Source organism: Hemiscyllium ocellatum, chromosome 14, assembly GCF_020745735.1.
Source record: "Hemiscyllium ocellatum isolate sHemOce1 chromosome 14, sHemOce1.pat.X.cur, whole genome shotgun sequence".
Taxonomy (NCBI): Eukaryota; Metazoa; Chordata; class Chondrichthyes; order Orectolobiformes; family Hemiscylliidae; genus Hemiscyllium; species Hemiscyllium ocellatum.
The window spans coordinates 86703836-86730381 of record NC_083414.1 but is presented as its reverse complement, the minus strand read 5'-3'; the positions used below and the strand labels follow the sequence as shown (position 1 = coordinate 86730381).

Genomic DNA, 26546 nt, shown 5'->3' with positions numbered 1-26546 from the left:
CTCAACATCAGTGTTAACCATTCAGTGATGGCGGATATATATGGTGGATGAGAAGCATTGTTTCTCCCACAGCAGGGAGCTGCCGGGTGTATCCAGTGGTATAGTGGGATTCCCGATAGTGTACATTGCATCTGCAGAGTACCCATGTCAATGGGGAGAGGTAGAGGAACTGAAGGAGCTCTCTCTCTATTAATGTTACAGTGTGTCCATGCACAGTACATCATGTTGGTGAATACCCACTGTCCTGGCAGCAGTCACGGCCTCTTCATTCAGAAGCAGTCAGCCATTCCCATCGTCATCGGGTCTCCACGTAGAAAGAAATAAATATATCTTGGATAAGAGACGTCCCCTCGATGCTCGTTTCAAAACATCATCCCCACCACCAATCAACCACGTCAAAGTATTCCATGTGCACGGAGAGCAATAGGGTCGCAAGCAGTGTCTGGGAGCATACGATCAGGGATGTAGCAAAACCTTTCATGTCTGAACGGATCTGACTGAACCCTCCAGTACACAGTATCATTAAGTCCCGTAATCCCTCTCCATTTCAGTAACATACTGCCTTCCATTATTCCTGTAAATGAAATGACAGGTTATATCATGTTAAATTCCACCTGCCAAACTATTATCTATTGCCTTTACCTCTCTGAATGTATTTGCAGACTCTCCACCTTCTCTTGATAATTTGATCTCTTGCTTACCACAGCGACATCACCAAACTCAGCATCTGTATATCTGTTCCATCCTCCTGATCATTGATATAGACTAAATAGTTGAGAACCCAGCGCTGGTCACTGTGTGACCTTACTGGTTGCATTCTGTCTAACTGATTGAGACTGATTTATCCTGAGTGCCTGCTTCCTGTATGATCCCCAATCCTCCCCCGTTCCTGGGCAACACAGTCAAAGAGTTGAATAAGAACAAGGAGAATTTGTGAGGAATCCAACCCCTCGATGAGGCTGATGTCAACGTGGCCTCTGTTCCACTTTCCTGCCATCTCTCCATCCTAAAACTCTAGTCTCTTGTTGTAGATTGCGACACATGAAAAAAATCCGCTCCACATCTCCGCATTCAATGACTTTTAGCATTTTACAGACCTCAGTGAGATCTCCTTACATTCTTATAAACTCGAAAGTATAGGCCTAAACTGCTCAATTTCTCTTCATAAGACAAACACTTCAAATATGGAATCAATCTAATGAAGCTCTTCTGAATTGCCTCCAATGGAAATACCTCATTCTGCAGGACACCCAAACTTTAAAATCTGATTGAAGATTTGTAGCTCGGGTATCCGTTGTTGTGGTTCTGCTCGCCACACTGATGATGTTCCCTAGCCAGGGAACGAAACGTTTGCAGCAAAAACTTCCAGCTCGGCGAGCAGAACCACAACACACCCAAACTGTACTCCAGTTGCAGCCTCACTAATGCCTTGCATAGCTACAGCAACACTCCCTCCCTTTCTACTCTATCATTTTATAAGTAAACACTGGCATTATGCTTGCAGTTCTCATTTCTTACAGTACCCGCAAGCAAGTTTTCTGTGATATGCAAGCAGACACCCAGATCCCTCTGCACCTAAGCACTTTGAAGTTTCTCCCCATTTAGATAATAATTTGTCTCTCTATTATGCTGGCCAACTTGAATAGCCCCATATTTATTCACTTTAATTTTCCTTGTCAAATGTTGCCCATTCTTCCAACCTATCCATATAGTTTTAAATCTCTTGCATCATCATTCCGAAGTAATTTCTTACCAATGTTAGTGTCATCTGAAAATGTGGCATCGCATTTTCTATCCCATCAACCGAGTACAGTAATACCATCGATCGCAAATGGTTGAGGCATGAGTCCTGAAATCAATGGCACCCCACAAATTGCATTTGCAAAAAGAAAATGACACATTTATTCCATCTGACTCAATTTTATTTGTTATCCAATCCTCAACCCAAGCTAATAAATTACTCCTAGACCCATGTTGTCTGATCTTACCACTTACTCTTTGGAGAAGCGACATATCCGATGCCTTCAGGAAGACCAGATATGTTCCATCTCCAGGATTCCCACGACCCACCTTGTTTATGACATCTTCAAATAGCTCAAGCAAACAATTCAGACACGGTTTAGCCTTCGTAAATCAATGTTGACTCTGATGGATTGTGGTTTAACGTTGCAAATGTCCTGAACAATGGACTCTAAGAATTTGCCTTAAATTACCATAATTTATTGTTACACTTTAGTCCCTAATGTATACCATTATTATAAGTTCTTCCCTTTCGAAAACCTTTACATTTTCTTTGAATTCCTGTTTAATGGGCACAAGACTTTAAGAGATATGCTCCAATTGCTGTGTAAGAGCCATGTGTCACTGAATGGACTCATCATCAAAATCGATGAGCTGATGTCTTTCTGGTATTCCCATGTTATCGTCTCCAAGGCCAGAATGACCTCCTCTTGTTGATGCTTTAGAGGATTGGGAGATTATGGAATCTTCCCGTTGCTGTGTAACATTTTGAGGGGCTGATGGGTCTTCTCATAACAGGTGGAAATACTGAATGGTCTCCTCATGTATCCCGGAGATGGGACCGAGGGAGTGATTGGTCTTCTCCTGATCCCATATAACAGACGCATGTCTAAATTACCTCTTCCTTTCTCATGAAAGAAGTCTCAGATAGTTTCTGTCATTATCCAATTCCCTTGCAATAGGCTTGGTGAGTCTGAATGGCCTCCTGTTATCCCAGTGTAACAATCTCTAGTCACTGTGTGGCCTCTTCCAGTTCCTATGTTACAGACTGAAGGAGGCTGAATGGACTGCTCCTGTTGCTGTTTAACTGGATACTGGTGCAGCATGGCCTACTGTTATAGGCCCGAGTGGCTGATTGGCCTCCTTCTGTAAATGTATATCAGGCTCCAGGGGCTGAATAGCTTCGTCCTGTTTTGGTGTAACAGGGTCGAAGGCCTGAATATCATCCTGTTGTTCCTGTGTAACAGGCTGGAGAACGGAATGGATTACTCAACTATCTGTGTAATTCACTTCACTCATTGACTCCTTCTGCCATTTATGTTCAAATAAGATCTTCTTTATTTTTTGTAAACTCCAATGGCTACTGGATAAACCTGATCATCCTTTCGTTATACGCCAGCACCTTCATTGCAGGAATCAGTTGAGGGAACCATCTCTGAGCTGCTTCCAATATAACAACACCGTTTCTTCATTGAAGAGGCTAGATCTGTACACTCTACTCCAGATGTAATCTCCCTGTGCAGCAGCAGCACTTTCCCAGCCTGCTGTAAAGTTCCCACACAGGTTAGAGCAGTCTCAGCTCTCTGGAGGAATACAGAGCATTGTTGGAAGATCATTGTCCTTCTCTACTCCACCGCATAACGGGAGATCTGGAGAAATTAAAGTTTGCGAAGATCATAAATGATGTGGCGAGATGATCTCTGCCATTAATCTCCCCAGAGCCCACATCGCTCAGATTCCACAAAATCTAGTAAGGTGAGGATTAAAAAAACAGCAAGGATTAGCAAACATTGATGGGAGTTATATATCAAAGTGAAAGCTGCAATACAAATGCTGGACATGTTATAAAACAGGAAATGAGATATACACATTTGTGGGTACTGCAGTAATGATATATATTTAAATTATCTCTAAACTGTGTTAACCCAATTAATGCTAATGCTGGGAAAATGGATTTCATGACCACGTGTGAGATGGTTTACATGAACATTATGTTGAGCACTGAGCTCGAGTTCAGGTTATTTAGGAATTGGTGTTGAGTGATCAGAAGAGCTAATTGAAAATTTTGCCGGAAAGGACATTTTGGGAACAGTGACCACAACGCATTGGTTTTCTTTTATGCTGTTTGAGTACACGACAGTTTTTGTTATATTTGAAGTAATAAATCTGAGTCTTGCAAGCCATGAAGGTGTGAGGTGGAAGTGGGGACTACAGATGCTGGAGATCAGAGTCGAAGAGTGTGGTGCTGGAAAAGCACAGTCAGGCAGCATACTAAGAGCAGATAAATCGATATTTTGGGCATAAGCCTTTCATCAGGAATGAAGCTTATGGGCCAAGGGGGCTGAGGGATAAATGAGAAGAGGGTGCAGCAGTGGGGAGGTAGCTGGGATTGCGATAGGTAGATGAAGGTGGGGTTGAAAGTGATAGGTGATAAAGGGAGACAAAACGCCTCATCTACTGCATCCATTAAACCCATGTGGTCTTCTCTACATTGGCGAGGCAGGAGGTCAACTTGTAGATCATTTCAGAGAACATCTCTGGGACAGCCACATTGAACAACTCCATCGCCTTGTAGCTGAGCACTTTAACTCCCCTTCCCAATCTGCCAAGGACATGAGGGTCCTAGACCTGCTCCATCGCCAAATCCGAGCCACCAGAAGCCTGGAGGAAGAAAGCCTCCTCTTCTGCCTTGGGACCATCCAACCACGGGGGATCATAGTGGAAATCCCCATTTCCCCTAATCCCAGTTTATCCCACTCCAACCTTCCAAGTCAGCACCGACCTTTTGATCGGTGCTATGTGTTCACCTTCCTTCCTATCAATCTGCGCCCCCTCCTCTCCGACTATCACTTTCAACCCCACCTTCATCTACCTACTAGATGAAAGGAGGCAGCTTAGAAAAATGCCAGGTGTTGCAGTAAGCCAGTGGATTCAGAGAAATGTAGGACCCAGCAAAGGATGACCAAGAAACTGAGAAGAAAAACAAAAAGAGAAAAAGCGTGCAAGCGAAAGAAAAACATAAAGACTGCTAAAAAGCATCTATCAATGTATGAAAAAAATTTAAAAAAGATCAAATGTGGTGCAGTTGGTGTGTGTTCAGGATAAGTTATTGCAGAGAACAGAGAAATTGCAGGGAAAAGAAACAGTTTCTTTGGTGTCTACCTTCATGGAAGAATGTCCAGAAATTCTTCCAGAAATACCAAGTGACCATGGGGCTTGTGTAAGTAAAATCTGAGATCATTCTTATCAGTGTTGGGATCTTCTTTGAAAAGAAAGCTGGATTGAGTATTTATAAATCTGACAGACCAGATGTACTTCATACATGTATTTCAGAGGAAGCAGCAATACACATGTTGATTGCATTGCGGACTGAATATTTTAATTAGAATCTGACCATAGGGGAGGTACCAGAGAACTGGAGCACTGCTAATACGATTCCACTTCACAGGAAGGGTGGGAGAAATAGACCAGGGAACTATAGAAGAGCGAGTATTAGATCACTGTTAAGGAAACTACTGGAGAAAATAGGGAAGGAGAAAATCGAACTCCAATCAGAGTCGCAAGGTTTGATCAGGGATAATCATCATGACTTTATCAGAAGGAAATCACATCTAATGGGTTTGATTGAATTAGTTTGAGGAGGTCGATTGTTTAGTTTTGTAGGAAGGTCTTTGACAAATTTCCACCTGGGACACTGACAAATAAAGTAAAATCTCACAATATGAAGCAAAACTTGACAAGTTGCAACGAAAACTATCTTAGTAGCAGGAGACAGAGGGCGGTGGGAGAAGGCTGTTTGTGTGACTGGAGACCAGTGTCCCCTGGTGTACCACAGGGATCAGAGGTGTATCTATATATATATATATATATATATATATAATGTGGAGGGGGCTAGGTGGACAGTGGGGAAGGTGTGATAAGTAAGTGCATGTTTGACATAACGATTGGCTGAGTGGTTAGCAGTGAGGAGGAATGCCTTAGGTTACCAGAAGATGCAGATAGAATGGTCAGATGGTCAGACCAATGGCAGATTGAATGTAACCCTGATAAATATGAGGTGATGCTCGTTGGGAGAAGGAACCAGGCAGGGGAGGACTCAATGAATGGCAGCACACTGGGAACCTCAGAGTGTGGTTCTCCACACATCATTGAATGTGACTGGACAGGGTAATGGAATAGTTAAGAATTGGACCTTGGGTGTTGTGTTTCCTAATCAGGGTGTAGATTATAAGAGTAATACAGGGCTTTGGTTCGGCCAAAATGTAGTACTGTATGTAGCTCAGGGAGCCACATTCCAGGAAGGATGTGAGTGTACTGGAGAGGGTGCAGAAGTGATTCACCAGGATGTTCCCTGGGATGGAGCATATCAGCTATGGAGAGAGGCTGGATAAGCTCGGGTTGTTTACTTTGGAGCAGAGAAAGCTGAGGAGTCAGTGATTCAGAAGGATAAGATTATAAGCGACACGGACAGGGGGGATAGACAGCAGCTGTTCCTTTTAGTCAGTGGGTCGAGAACAAAGGAGCACACTTTTAAAGTGAAACGTTTGAGTTTCAGAGATGATTTAGCTCGAGGATGTTGTGTTCTGGGATTACTTCTTGGGAGGGAAATAATCTCAGATAACCTCGCAATCATTAAAACGTACCTGGACGAGCACTTGGAAGTTTCATAACATTCCAGGCTATGGGCCTGCTGTAGGGAGATGGGACTAATATAGATGGTGCTGTACTTCTGTTGGCACAGAGTCTATGCTCCTGAGAGTGTATGTTGTGGAAGGTCAATTATTGAGCAGTTTAAGGTGGGAATTGATGAGTTTCTGAAGAGTATATTCACAAGGATTATAAGAGTGAACTGAAATAACTTGATAAATCATGTCAATGTGAAAAATATCAGCAACATGTACAGTTTCCTTACAGTTTTAAACCAGGGAATGGAGAATGGGGAACAGAGAAATGGCAGAGCTATGAAGCCACTACTTCAGTTCTGTCTTCACAGAACTTCCTAACAATACAAGGAAAACCAAGTCTGGTGTGGGAAAATGATAGAGTACATGGAACATAGAACATAGTCAGGAAATTGTTTAGGATAAATTATTGGGGTTTAAAGTAATGGTCATAGACAACACTAACATAGATTTATGAAATGGGAGTTATGTTTGAGAAACAGAATGGGAGACAAATGAAAGAGAAGCAATATATGTTAAACATTTTGATTTTTAGAAAAATTTTGGTACAGCTCCAAGCCCAGTTTACAAAATCAAATCTGAGTGGATTGGGGCTAATATATGGACATGTTTCTAGAATGGGACATCTGGCAGGAAACAATGAATAGAAATAAACAGACTCGTCAAGCAACAGCCTGACATTGTCTGTATGGTATGATTCTGTAAGGTGTAAGTCCTTCCACATCTAGTCAAGAAACGTTGGGGTCAATTACACAATTCACTGGAGGAAGAGATTCCACAAATAACCCCTTCCTCCATGATGGAAGAGCCCAGCACTTTAGTGTATAAGCTAAGGCTGATTCATTCGTAACAATCCTCAGTCAGAAATACTAAGTGGATGATCCATTTCAGACTATGTCCCATACTCCCCATCACCTTCCCCAGAAATCTCCTGTCTCATCAGCAGGACGGATACAGCAGAAGTGGCGGCACATTGGGATACAGTTGGAATGGAATTGCTCGTGGAGTCCTCAACAATGACTCCGTATCCCATGAAGTCTCATGGCATTAGTTTACACATGGGAAAGGAAATCTCCTGCTGATTACTATGTTCCAGCTACATTTAACCGATGAGTCTGTACTCCTCCATGCTGAACAATACTTGGAGGAAGCACTCAGGGTCGCACGGACGCAGGATGTACTCTGGGTGGGGGATTTCAATGTCCACCTCCAAGAGTATCTCAGCTACAGCATTACTGATCGAGCTGGCCTGGTACTAAAGGATATAACTGCTAGACTGACAAGTGGTGAAGGAACCATCAAGAGGAAAATACATACTGACCACAGCCTTGCTAATCTGCCAGTTGCAGAAGTATCTGTCCATGACAGTATCGTTAAGAGTGACCACCGCATAGTCATTGTGGAGACAAAGTCACACCTGCACATTGAGAATAACCTCCGTCATTTTGGGTGGTACTATCACGGTGCTAAATAGGACAGACTTCAAACAGATCTAGCAGCTCAAGTCTGGGTGTCCATAAGGTATTGTGGGTCAGCAATAGCAGTAGAATTGTGCAGCCACACAATCTCATGGCCTGGTGTATCCCCCTAACAACAATTACCATCAAGCCAAAGGATCAACCTTGGTTCAATGGATGCGCAGGATGGCAGGAGCAGCACTGGGCATACCTGGAAATGATGTGTCAGCCTGGTGAAGCCACCACACAGGACAACTTGTGCGCCAAATAGTATTAGCAGTGAGTGATAAACAGAGCTAAGTGATCCCACAAGCAAAGGATCAGATCTAAGTTCTGCAGTCCTTCCACACCTTGTCGAGAAACGTTGGGGACAATTAAACAATTCACTGGAGGAAGAGACTCCACAAATACCGCCTTCCTCCATGATGGAAGAGCCCAGCACTTCAGTGTATAAGATAAGGCTGATGCATTCGCAACAACCTTCAGTCAGAAGTGCTGAGTGGATGATCCATTTCAACCCCCTCCAGTGGTCCTCAGCAATTCAGTTACCAGTCATCAATCAATTTGATTCAGTCCACGCGATATCCAGAAATGGGTGGAGATACTGGATACTCCAAAGGGTACATACCCTGACAACATTCTGGCAATAGTACTGAAAACTTGTGCTCCATAACTTGCCACTCTCCTAGCCAAACTGTTTCAATACAGTTACAACAACGGCTTTCCCCGATTACATGAAAATTACCCCAAGTATCTCCTGTATATAAAATGCAGAACAAATCTATTCGGGCCAATTACCACCCCATCAGTCTACTCTTGATCATCAGTAAAGTGGTGGAAGTTGTCAGTGCTTTTAAGCAGCACTTGCTAAGCAATACCCTGTCAATGACGTCCAGTTTGGGCTCCCCCCCACGGTCACTCAGCTCCTGACCTCATTACCTTAGTTCAAACATGGACAAAAGAGCTGAATTACAGAGGTGGGGTGAGAGTGACAGCCCTTTAAATCAAGGCAGTCTTCGACCAAATGTGGTATCAAGGGGCCTTAGCAACACTGGAATCAATGGGTATTAGAGGCAAACTCCCCGCTGGTTAGAATCATACCTGACACGTAGGAAGATGGTCATGGTTGAAAAAGGTCAGTCAACTCAGCTCCATGTCTGTAGGAGTCCCTCGAGCAGTGACCGAAAACATCTTCAGGGCTGCTTCATCAATGACCTTCCCTCCATGTTAAGGTCAGAAGTGGGGATGTTCGCCAATGATTGTACAATGTTCTGCAACATTTGTGGCTCCTCAGATACTGAAGCAGTCCATGTTCAAACACGACCAGATATGGACAGTATCCAGGCTGGCAAGTGGCAAGTAATGTTCAGGCCTCACAAATGCCAGACCATGACCATCACCAATAAAATGCAATCTAACCTGCCCCTTGGCATTCAATGGTGTTACTATCAGTGAATCCCCCAGTATCAAAGTCCTGATGGGTAATCATTGCTCAGAAACTCACTGGACTCGCCACAGAAACACAGTAACTACAAGAGCAGGTCAGAAGCTAGGAATACTGCGGCGAGTAACTCACATCCTGACTTCCAAAAGTCTGTCCATCATCTAAGTCAGAAGTGCGATAGAAGACTCCCAATTTGCCTGGATGAGTGCAGCCCCAACAACACTCAAGAATCTTTATACTATCAGGACAAAGCAACCAGTTTGACTGTCCCTTCACCCACAATGCTCCACCATCAACCCTCAGCAGCAGCAGCAGCAGCAGTGCTTCACTATCTACATGCTGCAATGAAATGATTCACCAAAGATCCTCAGAGACCATCTTTCCAACTCACGACCACGTCTATTTAGAAATATTCTAAATATTTTGATGGATCATTTTATTGATGGTGGAGTTGTGAGTATACTATCACTGTAAAAAGGTCATTTTCCCTTGGGTTTTTTTTGGGATTGTGAGTGGGTGAGGAGGATGTAAAAACGCACCAAGAAGACTAAGACAAGTGGAGTGAAAGGGTAAATACGTGACAGATGGAGAACAATATGGATAGAGGTGACAGTGTGCCCTTTGGTGGAAACGATAAATTGGCAGCCTACCATTTGAAAAGGATTGGTTGAAACATGTTGATCTACAAAGGGACTTATGTTCCGTTTTATTGTTTTCTTCTGCATAAACCTCTGAGGCCCCTGCAGCGCAGTGAGTTCTGTAACCAGATGTCAATACTCGGAATGGCATTGGCACGCTGACCAGTGTATATACAACCAGCAAGTGGGAGCTATAACACGGAAAACGATCTGCATCTCCTTGTACACCAATCGCTGAAAGCAATATTGCAGAAACAGAAAGCAGTGAGGAAGATAAATGGTGTGTTGACCTTCATTTCAGGAGGATTTGAGTCGAGGAGTAAGAGTGTCTTACTGAAGCTGTACAGGGCCTTCGTGAGACCCCATCTCGAACATTGTGCAGCATTATGTGCAGTTTTGGTCTCCTCACCTAATAAAGGACAAACCTGACATTGAGGGAGAGCAGTGAAGGATGACCAGACTGGTCTCTGGGATGACAGGCTTGTTATGGGAACAGAGTTTGGGGCGACTGGGCCAGTATTCAATGGTGTTTAGGAAAATGAGTGGAGATCGCAGTGAAATATACAAAACTCTGACAGGGTGAGACAGATTGGAAGCAGACATGATTATTCCCCTGTCTGAGATGTCTAAATCAAGGGACCACAGTATTAGGTACAGGCAGGTCACACTGTATTGAGCTGAGAATAACTGGCTGCATTCAGACATTGGTGACCCTGGGTAATTCTCTCGCACCTGGAAACCAAGACACTGAATATAAGTAAGGATTTAGAGACAGAAAAGGGATGGTGGGAGAGCAGGAGTACGGAATGGAAATGAAGGACGGACCATCATTACATTGAATTGGGTAGCAAACTCGGTGGACCAAACGTACTACTGCATTTCCTATTTTATAACTTCCCAAGGTTACTCACATTAACGGATATGTACATCATGTGGGGTAAGTGTATCGAGGAGATTTTTTACATGAAATAGAATGGGGGAGGCTCAATGTGTTGAATGACCTACTCCTTTTCCGCTGTTTCCGTGCAGTCTGTGGGAAAGCTCTGTAAATGTTGTCACAAGCTCTCAGATGTTAGGAAGGAGGTCTCTGCAGGGTCGACAGGACTGTGTTCCCATTCCCTTTTCCGACACTGATGCTGAGGCCGGATGTTCTGTCCGGTTTCATCCTTTCAGACCTCGGTGCAGTTTGATACAAGTGAGTGGCCTTGCTTGGCAGTTTCAGAGACCATTGAAATGTTTATCACATGTCAGGGTCTTTGGAGTCTGTTTTAGCCCAGCCCAGGAAATCACGGGAGATTCACTTCCTAAAAGTACATTGGAGAAGGAAATTCTGTTTACAATCGATATTGGCTTCAAGGTCACTGTTACTGACCCCAGGTTTTAGATCTCGATATTTTATTAATTGTTTTTAACTTCCAACCGCTGCCAGAGCATTATCCTGGTCTGGATTAGTAATCCAGTGATATTTCCACAACAGCACCATCTCCACATGGGGACCTGTCGAAAACCACACTGAGCAGGGTATTTCTATGCTGCTTGACAGTTCTGTCAAAAAGAACTCCCAACAATTTGACGGTCGTGATGGGAATGAGGGAGTGATAATTGGTCAGATTGTAATTATTCCCCTCTTAGGGGACTGGACACAGCTGAGTAATTTTCCACATTGCCAGGGAGATGTCAGAGTTGGAGCTGGAATGAAACAGCTTCCCCAGGGACACGGCTTGTTGTGTAGCACAAGTCTTCAGTCCTATTGCAGGAATGGGGTCAGGACCCATTGCCTTTGTCGTATCTACTGTGTTCAGCTGTTTCTTCATCTCACATGCAGCAAATCGAAATATTTGAAGACTGGCGTCTGTGATTTTGTGGGCATCATGATGACGGTGAAGTGTATCATCGACTCAACACTTCTGGCAGAGGATGGTGCAGATAAAACATCCTTCTCTTTTACACTGATGTGCAGGTCTGTTCCATTATTTAGGATGGGGATGTTTGTGGAGCCCTCTCCTCCAGTCATTTGTTTAATCGTCCATCACCATTTATAACTGAATGTGGCAGGACTGCAGGGCTTCGTTCTGATCTGTTGGTCAAGTCAGGTAGCTTTAATGAGTTAGCATCAGGTTAAGGTTCATGTGATTCTGACTCTGACATGTTCACCCACACTCGTCACTGAGCCATAGATGGTGTTTATTGTAATGACAGACTGAGGTGTTATCCTGGCAAAAAGTTACAGGTTGTGGCTGAATGCAGGTCTGCTTCTCCTGCTGCTGTGGTCTCCAGCAATACATGAATACAGTTTCCAGCTGCAATATCTGCAATGCAATTCTGCTGTCTGTTCCCCAATTCTCACTGAGACCATTCACCCATCAGTCCTGTACTCAGTGACCTCACCTGGTTTCTGATGTGGTAATACTTCAATTTCAAACTCTCATTCTGCTGAGGATCTGTCTCCCCGGGTCTTGCCTCCAATCTGACACATTCTGCAAAAGCATTTAACTGATGTTAATTCAAATGTTTAATTCACCTGAATCTTTTCCCTTGAGAAATGCCATCTTCTGTGTTTAAAGTGAATGTGTTTCCTCTGTTTCTCTCCCTGACAATGGTTAAGAGCTCTGTAGTGTCTGATACCAGAGTTATGTAGTTTCAGAGCCAGTTAATTCTCTGGATTCCCAATCATCTTCACCACATTGTATGTTTTCTCTTTTGGTTTGATGCCTTGTCACTCTTGGCTGCCTTGTCCTCCCATGAGTATGTTTCATCAGCTTGGGGTTGCATTTCTGGTATTATCTTCCGAATTATCCCCAGAAACTCCTGCTATTGCTGCTCCATGGTCTTTCCTGCTCAGCTCCCCTTCCAATTAACTTTGGCCAGCTCCTCCTGCATGTCTTTGTAGTTACATTGCTTCATTATAACCACATTACATCTTGAAGAAAGCATTACGTATAAAATGAAAGAATGAGTTTGAGAGATGGGCCACGAAGATTGGTGGATTTCTTAACTAGATACAAAGGGAGAACGAGAGAGAGGATATAGATATGGAGATGTGGAAAATGAGAAAACTATATTATCGAAAGAAGTAGATGTACTTCCCTCAATCTTTTGGCAATTCCTGTGTGCTGTGGTCCTTTGTACAGTGCACGTACAGCAGAGCAATATGTTCAAACGCTGGGTCAGATGCCATAACTTTCCTCTCCAATAATATGACAGACACTAGTTTTGGAAAGAACCCAACAGACCAATATATTTAATTCCTGGTAGAAAGGGGATTAACTGAAATAGGTTGGAAACCAGAAACAAGAATTTCTAACACACATTCTGATAAAAATGAGAGACTAGAGTTGGGAATCCCAGAAAAGGGGGGACATTGAGAGAAAGGGAAGGTATCACTTCAGATGAGGATCAAATAATGTTTTAATGCTTAAAAAATTTTATTCATCATGTGCATCATTTTTTGTTAACTGTGTCTCAGTTGTTCATTCAGAATGCGTTATACACATATGAAGAGTGTTACTTATCTGAACACACACTGATTAAACAGTGTATATAAAATCGTTTTTTTCTCCATTTCCGACTGTCCTGTTGTCGTGCTAGCAGGATATATGAACACCAACTGGCTACCAAAAGACACGACCCACTATCATTAGTTTCCATTCATTCAGAAAAAGAAGGACACCACGTTGACTGTGACAACACGCACTTCCTAGGACAAAGCCACGCACGAAAGTTCTTAGAAACATGACATTCTAGCGAGAAGTACATCAACAAACGCATCAATTTAGATCCTATCTACCTTGCCTTGAACAAAAAACTGGAAATGACATCATGCACCTTAAGAAACCAAGACCTAGAAATACAAAGACGAGACTTACCACCAGTGCGTCACCAGAAACTCTCACTAATGATATCACCTAGTCATGGTGACAAAACATCTGAAAACAAACCATCAAGCTCAGCGAGTTAAAATACATACTTATTAATTGTTCTTTTTCTCTTAATAGTGGAATTTGCGACTACTTTGTCACTCGTGTTTTAACAGATTACGAGGTGAGGTGAGCTTTTCTGGGTGTGTGGTTTTAATTAACGAGGAGTTCAACAGCGACATCATAACAGTTTGAGGGCTTGTCGTATAGGATTTAGACAGATTTGAACAGCTTTGGCGTACAAAAGGTCCCAGCAGATTCCATCACTTGGCAGTTAGTGACGTAGACCTTCAAATAAAACAGGTGAGAAAATTCATTTAATTTTGTTTCCTTGTGGTTGGTTAAATTAAAAGAAATGGCTTTTAATATGACTAAAGACGTTCTGAGGTTTGAAGGTGGTTCCCAAATTTGCCAAGCAAGTGTAGAAAGACAAAGGAAGGGCATACTCCTAGAATTAACATGTAGATTAGAATTAGGTTTCACCAGGTACAAAAGGAAAGCTGTCATCATAATGGAGTTGGTCAAGCTCTTTGGTCTATCAGAGAAGCAGGAAACTGCAGTCGAGTTCGAGAAACTTAAATTGCAAATATGACAACTGGAGTTAGAAGATAAAGAAAGAAACAGAAAGAGAGAGAAGATAGAGAAAGAGAAACAGAGGAAAAAGGAAGAGAAGGAGAATTTGAAATTCAGAAGTTTGGAATTAGATAAGAAAGTTAAATTAGCAGGATAAAGATGAAGGGATAATGTAGGGATGTATACAACTATGTTAATACATTGCCATATTTCGGTGCGAAAAATGCCAAAACCACTTCTATTTCATTTGCAAAACTGGCTCGGCAGATGGCATGTCCCGTGAACCTGTAGCTAATGCTAGTTCAGACTAAGCTGGTGGGTACAGCTTGAAAGGTATGTGCCGTGCTGTCTCATGAGGGAGCAAGAGATTATGCAGATGCAAACAGGTTATTTTGAGTGCTTATGAATTCGTACAAGAAGAATATAGACAGCAGTTCAGAAATATAGAGACAGAACCAGGTCAGACTTATATTGAGTTTGAAAGAATTAAACACAGTCATTTTGATAGAAGGATGCAGGCTTTAAAAATGGATAAGACCTGTGAGGCTCGAAGGGAGGAGTTAAAAGACTCACTTCCAGAGATGGTAAGAATTCATGTGAATGAACAAAAAGTTCAAGAAGTGAGAAGCGTAGCAGAAAGGGCAGATGAGATGCTTTGGTGCATGAGATGAAATTTAGCTTCTGGGAGGATTTCATCTTGTGTGTGATAAAAATTGAGAGAAGGGGAGATCCTGCACTGCAAAACATAGAGAAAGGCACACTGGCAATAGTTTACCACAGATGAAAAAACAGGTCCAAGGGGTTGAAAGGAAGTGAAAGGCCTCAGTTGTTCTGACAATAATGTAGTGGAACACATAAAAATTACAGTGCCGATGGTTTAAGAAGGGCACTGTGAAAAGGTGTTTTCACTGCATTAAGCTGGGACACACAGTGCTGGGCATTGAAGGAAGACACTTTGGGAAAAGATGTGGTAAAAGAGTTTAAGCCAATGGTATTAGTGAACCTGTTAAAGGAGACCCGAAATGGAACCGAGGAGCTGCAGGAGAGTGCACTGCCCAGGCAGGGGCTGGGTATGGAGGCAGTGCCTGGTCTGTATAAAGAATTTGCCTCCGTAGATAAACCTTACTAAGGAAAAACGGGGTGTGGGGGAAATACAAGTAGTTATAATTTTCCAAGATACGGGAGCTGCTCAGTCTCTAATAGTTGAGAACTGAGGGGCCGGAAAGGCACAACAGATCAGGCAGCATTCGAAGAGCAGGACAATCGACACATCAGGAATCAACTCATCGTCAGGAATGTGGCGGGGGGAACAGGGGGCTGAAAGAGAATTCGGAGGGTAGGAGATGGGCTGGTGGGAGGGACACTGGGAGGGCGATAGGAAGATATAAATGGGAATTATTGTGATATGTCGGAGGGGAGGGTGGAGTGGGTAGGTGGAAAGGAAGATGGACAGTTAGCACAGTTCAAGAGGGCAGTGCTAAGTTGGACGGTTGGATCTGGGTTGAGGCTGGGGGAGGGGAGATTTGGAAATTAGTGAAGTCAACGTTGATGCTGTATAGTTTGAGGGTTCCAGCTGTCCTACCACCTATCCACTTCACCCTCCTCTCCGACCTTTCACCATCAGTCATCACCTGCATCTACTGATCGCCTTTCAAGCTCCCTTCCACCCAGCTCCACCCCTACCCTCCAATGTAATTCTCAGCCGCTTTCCCTCTCCCTTACCCCCCACTTTTCTGATGAAGGACGTATGCCTGAAATGTCAACTCCCCTGCCTCTCGGATGCTGCCGGCCTGCTGTGCTTTTCCAGCCCCACACTTTTCAACTCTGATCTCCAGCATCTGCAGTCCTCACTTTCCCTCCCCCTCTGATAGTAAGAGATGAAAGTATTTTCACTCTTTCTGGCATGTTACTCAACAGCGTGATAATTTGTGGAATGGGGACAGAAATTAAGCATTCCCTGTGTAACATCAGGTTGGAGTGCCAAATCAAGGTTGGGGAAGTAACAGCGAGAGTGAACGATAGAGTGTCAGTTCCAGGAATACAGTTTGTTCTTGGGAATGATTTAGCAGGATCCAAGGTGGGAGAGGCAGCCCTTGTGGTGGAGAAGCCAAAGTAAGACTAGGGAACTGGGGAATTAAAAGAAAAATACCCAGGGATTTTTCCAGACTGTGTAGTAAAAAGATCCCACTCTCATAAGTTCCAACAGGAAGGAAAACCGAAAGATAAAAGCCAAAGGAGTTGATGTACGGAAGACTCAGGCTAAAGCATCTCTAGTGGCTGGAATGCACAAGGACGTGGTTATTTTTTGTTGTACATTTCATACCTGCCAAATGGTAGGTAAGTCCCAGGCAGTATAAACCAGCACCTTTATTGCCAAACCCTGTATTCGAATACACCTTTCATGTGGGTTATGATTAATTGTGGAGCTCCCCTTTCTGAAATAAAAGTGGAAACCAACATCCGCTGATCATAATGGACGTGTCTACCCGATTTCCAGGGATAATTCCATTTTGGGGTGTGAAGGCAAAAAGGGAGGCAGAGGAGTTGGGAGCTATCTTTACTCACTGTGGGCTACGCTGTGTGATTCAGTCAGACCAAGGGTCTCATTTTACCGCTCAGCTGTTTGATGGATAGTTTTGGCATACAGCAGTTTGAATCAAGTGCGTCCAATCCCGAATCCCAGGGAGCCTTGGAAAGTTGGCATCAGATGCTGAAGACAATATTAACAGCGTACTGTTAGAATTACCCGAATTATTGGAATAAAGGCGTCTCATTATATTGCTTGCCATAGAGATGCCCCAAATATATCTACTCATTTTCCTTCCTTTGAGTTAATATTCGTACATGAAGTGAGAGGCCCTTTGAAATGAATGAAATATAAATTGACAGGACCAAAGTCGGAGATCTCACACTTGGATTATTTATCTGAGGTGAGGGAGAGATTGGATGAAGTAGGTGAGTCAGCTAAACAGCACCTGAAAAGGGCACAGTGTAGAGTGAAGCAAGTGGCAGATAAAAACACTGAAACTTTAACGATTTCCCGTGGGGATGACGTATTAGTATTGCCACCAGTGGTAGGAAATCCCTTCAAAGCCAGGTTTAGTGGCCCCTTTCAAATTAAAAAAGTGTTGAGTCAGTTAAACTATCTGGTAATGATACCGAATATGACAAAAATGTTACAGAATGTCATGTGAATGAATAATGCTCCAGCCACATTTAAGACTCAGGAACAGAGTTGTGGCCAGATGAACAAATTGTGCAACTTATCTGTATGATGTAGTGATCTTCAGCAAGTGATTGAAAGCCCACATGTGACATTTGGCAGAGCATGTTGAAGGATTACAAGAAGCAAACCTGGTAATAAACTTAAAGAAAACAGAATTCGCGAAGGCAGAGGTGATGTTCTTGGGACATTACATTGGACATGGAAGGTTGATCCAATGCAACACAAAGATAAAGGGCTTTGAGGAATTTCCACGACCATCCTCGAAGAAAGAGGTGTTCGATTTTTGGAACTGAGTGGATTCTATCGGAAGTTTGTTGCAAACTTCAGCAGCGTATTGGCACCACTGATGGATTTATGAAAGAAGGTCACAGAATGTGGTGGACAGAACAATGCCAGGAGGTATTTGAGAATGTTAAAGCAGGTTTAATCACCCCGCACCAGATTTAGCTACACCAAATATTTTGAAACCCTTTGAAAATTGTGCATGATGCTTGGGATATAGGGGTCGGAGATGTGTTGACACAGAAAGTTGATGATGGAATTGAGTGGCCAATTGGCTACTTGTCCAAAAAACTCAATATCCACCAGAAAAAAAATACAAAATTTCAATTATAGAAAAAGAATGATTGAATTTCGTACTGGCCTGACAACATTTGAATGGTTACATGACAAATTGTCGCAGATGGTTGTAGACAACAACGACAATCCTTTTGTATTTTTGAAATATTTAAAGACCAGAATATGAGAATATTTCATTGAAGTCTCATGTTACCAAACTTTGAACTTAAAATACACATGCTGTGGATCCTAAAAATGTGATAGCAGATGTGTTATCGTGGATTTAAAGGAAAAAGTGTAGATAAGATTTGACTTATTCCAGTGCTATATACGTGGGTGGAATTAATATGAATGGTATAACTGAGATTAATACTCCGTATTTCAGAATAATGCGGTTAAGAATCAGAGGAAAAAGCTTCATTTTCTTTTTCTAAACATGTGAAGTGTTTTGAAGCCGAAAGCATGTCTGGTCACTTTAAGAGAGAACGGGGTTTTGCTGAATAGAAAGTATAGCCATAGATGCCAGCTAAAGGTCAGACTGTTCCAAATGTAACAATTAGCTGGGAAATGGATACCTGAGTTTTGGTTGCTACTTTGACAACAATTCAAATACAACCAAAGAGTTTAAATAAGATTCAGGATACCCGAAGCCAGCAGAATGTGAATATTATTGTTTGGACACCTTGAAAGCAATCAAATTATGAGAATTATTGTATCATGGAGAATATGTAAACCCAGCATTTGAACACTAGAGGGAGAGCCACTGCAATCCAACAGCAGAGTAAATGCTGTAGAGAAGGAATGCTAACTGGCCAACTCAAATATTCTCTATCAAAGGTACATGTTCATGTAAAACCTACTTGCAGTAAAAAAAAATGACCCAGGGAGATCAGCAGCTGGAAGAGTGAAGACAGCGGGGAAGATAGAGACTGTGTGGTCTTCAGATTGTAATGTTTAATATGTGGGTTGTTGGAATAACATACTTTTACAGAGTTGGAGTCAGATAGTAAGTAGTTAAGAAACAGAGGGGCTTGTATTTGTGAATAGTTGTTGTTTAGTATTCGCTATTAAAGTTAAGAAACTGACTTGCTCTTTTAAAAAAAATAGTGGAATGCAGGAGATCTGTGTCGCTCATATTGTAACAGATTACGAGGTGAGGTGAGCTGTTCTGGGAGTTTGGTTTTAATTAACAGAGGGGTTTGACTCTACCTTGTAAATGTCCATCCACGCTAACCCCATTTCCCTGCAGTTGGCCCATATCCTTCTAGTCCTTTCCTATCCACATATTTATCCAAATGCTTTTGAAATGTTGTTAATGTACCCCCCTCAATTACATCTGCTGGCAGCTCATCCACGTACCAGCCTATGTGGAAAGAAGTGGCCCCTCAGTTTCTCTTTTATTCCTTCCCCTCTAACCTTAAACTCATCCCCTCTATTCTCGATTCTCTAAACCTTGGAAAAAGGCTGAGAGCATTCACCCTATCCGTATCCCTCATGATCTTATACAGCTCTATAAGGTCCTCCCTCAGTCTCCTACACTCTAAACAAAATGTCCTAGTTTGTTCAACCTCTCCCTATAACTCAGACCACTGGGTCCTGACAACATCCTTGTAAACTTCTTATGCACTCTTTCTCATTTGATAATATCCTCCCGATAACAAGGTGACAAAACTGATCACAATACTCCAAGTGCGGCCTTACCAAAGTCCTGTGTAATTGCAACATAAATTCCCAACTTCTATACTCAATGTCCTGCCTGATGAAGGCCAGTGTGCCAAAAGACTTCCTCGCTGCCCAGTCTACCTGTGACTCCACTCGCAGAGAACCGTGCACCTGAACCCAATGGTCATTCTTCCCACGACACACCTCCCATTCAACATGAAACTCCTACCTTGATTTAAGTTTTCAAAAGGCAAGACCTCACACATTTACACTACATTCCATTTTACATTTCTCGGCCCACTTCCCCACCTGATTAAAATCTTGCTGCAATTTCTGATAACTTCCTCACGGATCACGATACTACTTATTTTAGTGCCATCTGCAAACTTACTAATCATACCTTGTACATTCTCAACCAAATCATAGATAACAAACAGCAATGGACCCAGCCTCCAGTCTGACAAGCATCCTTCCACTAAACCCTCTGCTTCCTACCATCAAGCCAACTGTGCATCCAATTGGCCTGTTCCCCCAGCATTCCATGCGATATAACCTTCCAGAGCAGCCTGCCATGTGGTACCTTATCAAAGGCCTTACTGATATCCATAGAGACTATGGTTACCGCTCGGCCCTCATCAACCTTCCTGGTCACTTCATCAAAGGACTCTAACAAATTTCGAAGCATGATCTCCCACTACAAGTCTATGCTGACCGCTCCGAATCAAACCCTGTGTAAGTAATGGGTGCAGTCAATGGTGTGCTGTCCTTCATTGTAAGATGATTCGAGTACATAAGTAAAACCATCTTCCTGCTGTTGTGGAGCCTTGCTGAGAGAGTATTTGGGGCACTCTCTACAGAATTGGTCACCTTTGTAAGGAATGATCTCCTTACCACAGACACGGGTGATGGTATCATGAGAATAGAGTGAAGAGGCTGAGTGTTTAATCTGTAGAACTGTGAGAGATTAAAACATAGTGATGCTGAAACACGAAGAATGGCAGAGATCACTTATTTCCAAACAGACATTGACAGGGAGAGAAATTCATACTTTACCCAGGATTGATTGGTTTGATTTATTGCCACGTGTACCTCAGTACAAGGAAACACTTTATTTATGAGCAGTGGAGGCAGATTATAGTAAACATGGCCAGACAGATCATAGGATGGAAATAGACTTGGACAGAGTAAGGCATAACGGTTACACTGAACAGGACGTGCACTGGACAAGATCAACATGAACAAGATCAGCATTATTTGAACTTAGAGAGTCCATTCATCAGTCCAACGTGTATTTCCTAATAGTTTATATACCTACATTAACTCTCCCCACGTTATTGTGTAGTCGGCGTGTGAACCTGTACTGAACGTCAGGTTACTCACAATCCCCAACAGCCGCCACAATACCTTCCATCTGAAACAGGTAGCCATTCCCATCAGCTTCTGCTCTACACAGAGAACACCAGGCTGTCACCTCGGAGATGGAAGGTGCCTTCTTTAGACTTCACACATATGGCTTCCCTCCTCACCACGTGAAAACCAAATTAAAGTCCCACATGCGTATCATGAGCAACAGAGCCATGAGGAACAACGTGGAGCAGTCTGTCTGTGCAGCCTCTGCTCCAATTGTTTATCATGTTGGAGCATCAATTAGGAGACACCTCAGACTGCCGATACTGGAGATCAGACTAGAGAGTCGATTGTTGGAAATGTACAGCAGGTCAGGCAGCATCCGAGAAGCAGGAGAACCGACGTTTTGGGCATAAGACATTCATCAGGAATCGGCATCAATTACCTCATTCTGCCCCTGTGTAAGTGCATTGAGGTGGGAATGGCCTCCTACTGATCCTGTGTAAGTGACTCAAGGGACTGACTGGCTTCTTCCTCGTTCGACTGGACAAGGCCAAGGGCCTGATTGCGTTGCTCCTGGTTCCTGTATGACAGCTCGATGTACTGACAAGTGTGATGATGCTGTAGCTTTAAGAGGCTTTTTTATCCTGGTTTCTTTTAAGAGAGATATTGAACGATCGTTACGAAGCTGGTTAGTTAAGACCACTTGAGTAAACAGCGAGGGAGGCCTTAGGTTTATTTTAATGCAGTGAATGGGTGTGGCCAGCTCTCACAGATTAGGATCACTGGGTTTTAGTTTCTCAGTAACATCAGAAATTATGGGGGTCTCCACAGAGTTGGAAGTTTCACAGAATGTCTCCTGGCTGCTACACTCTCTGAATTTTCTCTAGCTGCTGTTTTCTATTCCTGTATTTTCCTTTTGTGGTTATTGGAATTTCCCATGTTGGACTAGTTCATTAGTAATAGTTCCTAGTTCTATTATTCTGTTAAGCTGTCCAATAGAATTATGTTATTCTAAATTTCTCTTTCTTTGGTTTTATTTCATCTTTCGTGTTTAAATAAATGGTATTTCGCTTCACACCGAGTAGTTTGACCAGTCACGTTGAATCTGGAACAGACACTTTACATTTCCTTTAAAATAAGAAAACATTAGAGTTTAGGGTACTGCTTTAAAATATTTTCAAGGGGCTCTGGTGTGGTCCATCACACTAGCATTCTTCTCTTCCTGAGTAATAGGCTGGAGTCACTGAATGGGCTGTCCCTATTTTTCTCCAATAGTGTCAATGGGCTGAACGACTTCCTCATATTCCTGTGAAACCAGCGTGAGGTGCGGAATGAACTCTTATTTTACTGTGGCAATGTGCAGTGTCAGGCAGTGCTGTTACATGAATGTTACAGACAAGTTAACAGCACATAACTCAATGGAGTCTGGTCTTCCTGCACATGGACACAGACCAGTTCAGGAGCTGACGGGGGATAAAATGTTCTGAACATTGTGGAATCTTCAGTGACCATCCCCACTTCTGATCTTATGGTGGGGAGGGTGGGGGCGGAGAGGTATTGATGAAGCAGCTGAAGATGTTTGTGAAGAGGAAGCTTCCCTGAGGATCTCCCACAGAGGTGACCCAGGACTGAGATGGTGAACATCTTCCTTTGTGCCATGTTTGACTCCAAACACTGGAGAATTTTCTCTGATTCCCATTAAGTTCAGATTTGTTAAGCTCCTTGTTGTCAACAGAAGCCTTGATATCAGGGCCAGTCATTTTTACCTGACCCCTTGTTTCAACCTCTTTTGTTCATATCAATAAGCCATGGTATAGGAGCAGCAAGGGGTTTCTTCAAACAGGTGGTATTGAATATCAGAATTTCTCTTCTCAACAGTATTCGGGGAGCCGGATGACTGAAAGTATTTGAAGAGGAGGTAGATGGATATTGACCTGTCAGAGAGGTGAGGGCTATGAGGAATTGGGTATGAAAGAGGATTTCAGACCAAGAATAGATCAGCCACAATCTTAGTGAAGGGCAAGGCAGGCTTGGGGAGTGAACGACCTGCCCCTGTGTCTGATGTTCTCACATTCTGTTATTGGAAAGTTAGTGGGTGTTATTTTCATGGATGTTCTGGTATTGAATGTCGCCGTCAGGGAGACCAGAGGATTTTGTGAGCCATCACTGGGTGAGGTATGGGGGCTGTATTCATAGTGAATTTGGGTCGACAACATGATCAACAAATAGAGCACAAGTTGCAGAGAGGGGAAGCTCTGTGAAGAGAGAGGAGGTGCCTCTTTCATACCCAGCCTGGGTTTTACAATTACATTTCTCAAATCACATCAAACCATGTGGGTCAGTCTTTAGGGGCCGAATGATCTCCTCTGTTTCTGTGCACCAGGTTATAGAAGTAAGTAGCCTCTAAATGCTCCTGCCTAACAGGTTTAATGGGCTGAATGGAACACAGGAACACGGGATTGAGGGACAGGAGTGAATCATTAGATATATTGAACCTTCTCCACCAGACACTAAGATGGTGGCTGATCAGGTTGTGGTCTCAGCTCCACTTCTCTGTCAAATATTTAGCTAATGCAGCTGTCAATCAGTGTGAACATAGAGGCACAATAAACTTCCAGTGAAGTGGATTCCCACTTGAAAGGTCCATTCAGAATTATTCGTCGTTCCTCTGATAGAATCAAAGTGTCATGCAGAATGGAAACAGACCCGTTAGTCCAATCTGTTCACTCCGATCAGATGTCAAATCTGATCCAGTTCCATTTGCCAGCATTTGGCCAATATCCCTCCTCTTTCAGATACTTTTTAAATGTGCGATTGTAACCGCCTTCACCACTTCCTCTGACAGCACTTTCTGAACACACACCACTCTGTGTGTGAAACATTTATCTTCAGTCCCTTCTAAATCATTCCCCCTCTCCCCTCCATCCTAAACTCTCCTGTTCTGGACACCCCTATCCTGGGGAGCAGAGCGTGGCTGTTCAGTATATCCATGCCCTTGATGATTTTATAAACCTCTATAATGTGACTCCTCAACCTCTGACACTCCAGGGGGAAACACCTCAACCTAATCAACCTCTCCCTAAAGCTCAAACCTCCAGTCCTGGGACATCTGTGTAAGTCATTTCTGCAGAAAACTGAGTTGTATGCAGTATTCCTAAAGTGGCCTCACCAACATCCTGTACAGATACAACATGCCACCACAACTCCTATACTCAATGCTCTGACTGATTAAGACAAATGTGCCAAATGTGTTCTGCACCACTCTATCTACCTGCGACTCCACTTTCAAGGAACAATGTACCTGCAGCCCTATGTCCGTTTGTTTCTCAACACTCCCCAGGACCTGACCATTAAGTGTATAACTTCTGCCCTGATTTGCGTTCACAAAATACAAAACCTCGTCTTTATCTAAATTAAACTTCATCTGTCACTCCTTGCCCCTTTGTCCCATCTATTTGTGGTCTTGTTGTACTCTGAGATAATCTACTACACCACATTTCTGATATCGTCTGTAAACTTACTAACTATGGCCCAATGTTCACATCTAAATCCTTTACATAAATGATGAAATGCAGTGAACTCAGTCGTGATTCTTACAGCACACTGCTGCTCACAACCCTCCAGTCTGAAAAATACCCCTCTTCAAGCCAATTGTGATGAGCGTCTTCTGTATCCCATGTGACTGAAACTTATTAATCTGTCTACCAATCAGAATGAAATAAGAGCTACGAAGAAGGGAGGCTGAGTAGGTTAGGTTTATTTTCACTCGAAAAAAGAAGATGGAGGAAACTTATTGAGGTTTGCAAAATCATGAAGGGTATAGACAGGGTGGACAGAGACAAGCGTTTCCCAAGGGTGAAGGATTCAATAACGAGAGGTCATGCTTTCAAAGTGAGAGTTGGAATGTTTAAGGGGGATACACGCGGTACGTACTTCACACAGAGGGCGGTGGGCGTTTGGAACGCCTTGCCAGCAGAGGTGGTAGAGGCAGGCACGACAGATTCACTTAAGGTGCGTCTAGACAGATGCATGAGTAGGTGGAGAGCAGAGGGATATAGGTGGTTAGGAATAGACCGACAGATTCAGACAGTACATTTGGATCGGCTCAGGCTTGGAGGACGAAGGGCCTGTTCCTGGGCTGTAAGATTTTCTTTGCTCTTTGTTCTTTAAATGAACACCTTGCTGAAGTCCATATAGACAATGTCAACCAAACTGCCTTCATCAAGCTTCTTTGTCATCTCTTCAAAAAACTCAACCAAATTAATGAGACATGGTTTCCCATGCAGAAAGCCACGTTGACTACCCCGATCAGCCCTTATCTTCCCAAATGTATGTAAATGCCATCCCCCAGAATCCCCTCCAACAACTTACCCACCACTGACATCTGGCTCACTGACTACAGTTCCCCGGCTTTTTGGGTCACTGTTTCCTTTTCTAGTCTCACTCCTGCACTGCTCACAACAAATGTTAAATGTAACCAGGTCAGTGGCATAGCCGATGATATCGGTCTCAGACTGGGTCAGGGTCAGTTTTAGGAACAAGTCAGGCTAGTATCTTTAATCTGCTCAAATAGCACGTTTATGATCCGAAGCAATGTTACTCAAACTATGATGGAAAGATGAATGGCAAAGTGTTTGGGTATTGCAAATAAAGATTCGATATGTCCTGTTCTAAAATCACTGACACACACACACACACACACACACACACACACACACACACACACACACACACACACACACACACACACACACACACACACACTCTGCAATTGTAACTTGAAAGAACTTTGTCCAGATATTATCCCATGTACATTGTCCAAACTATGTCTCCATCACATTCCCTGTTCCATGTCGGTGCATCATTGCTGCTGTCATACACAGAGCCATACCCTGAGCAGAAAATGGTCTTGGTCGATTTGAAGATATGTTTTTATGTTCCTGCTTCATTAAAAATAAAAATGTCTAAGTTATTCAGAATGTGTGTGTTAAAATGAATGCATTTTTTAAAGAAATACAGAAATTGCTGGAAAAACTCGGTATGTCTGTCAGCACCCAGATGAAATTTACATGATGTAGTTGTACCAGCCTCCACCACTTCCTCTGGCAGCTCATTCCATACACACACCACCCTCTGTGTGAAAAGGTGCCCTTTAGGCCTCATCAAAACCTTTCCCCTCTCACTTTCCACCAATGCCGTCGAGTTTTGGACGCCCCATACCTGGGGAGAAACCTTGACTACAAACCCTATCCATGACCGTTCTGATTTTATGAACGTTTCCTGCTGCGAAATGTGACTT

General features: G+C 43.0%; 1 long non-coding RNA gene across 1 annotated transcript in view; it reads right to left on the bottom strand.

Moving 5' to 3' along the window:
* Positions 1-2187: 2187 nt before the first annotated feature.
* The window catches only part of LOC132822190 (uncharacterized), a 55059-nt gene continuing 30700 nt past the window's right edge, over positions 2188-26546 (bottom strand). The window contains exon 4 of the long non-coding RNA XR_009645418.1: positions 2188-3487. This is a non-coding gene — a long non-coding RNA (uncharacterized LOC132822190). The remainder of the gene's footprint in view (positions 3488-26546) is intronic.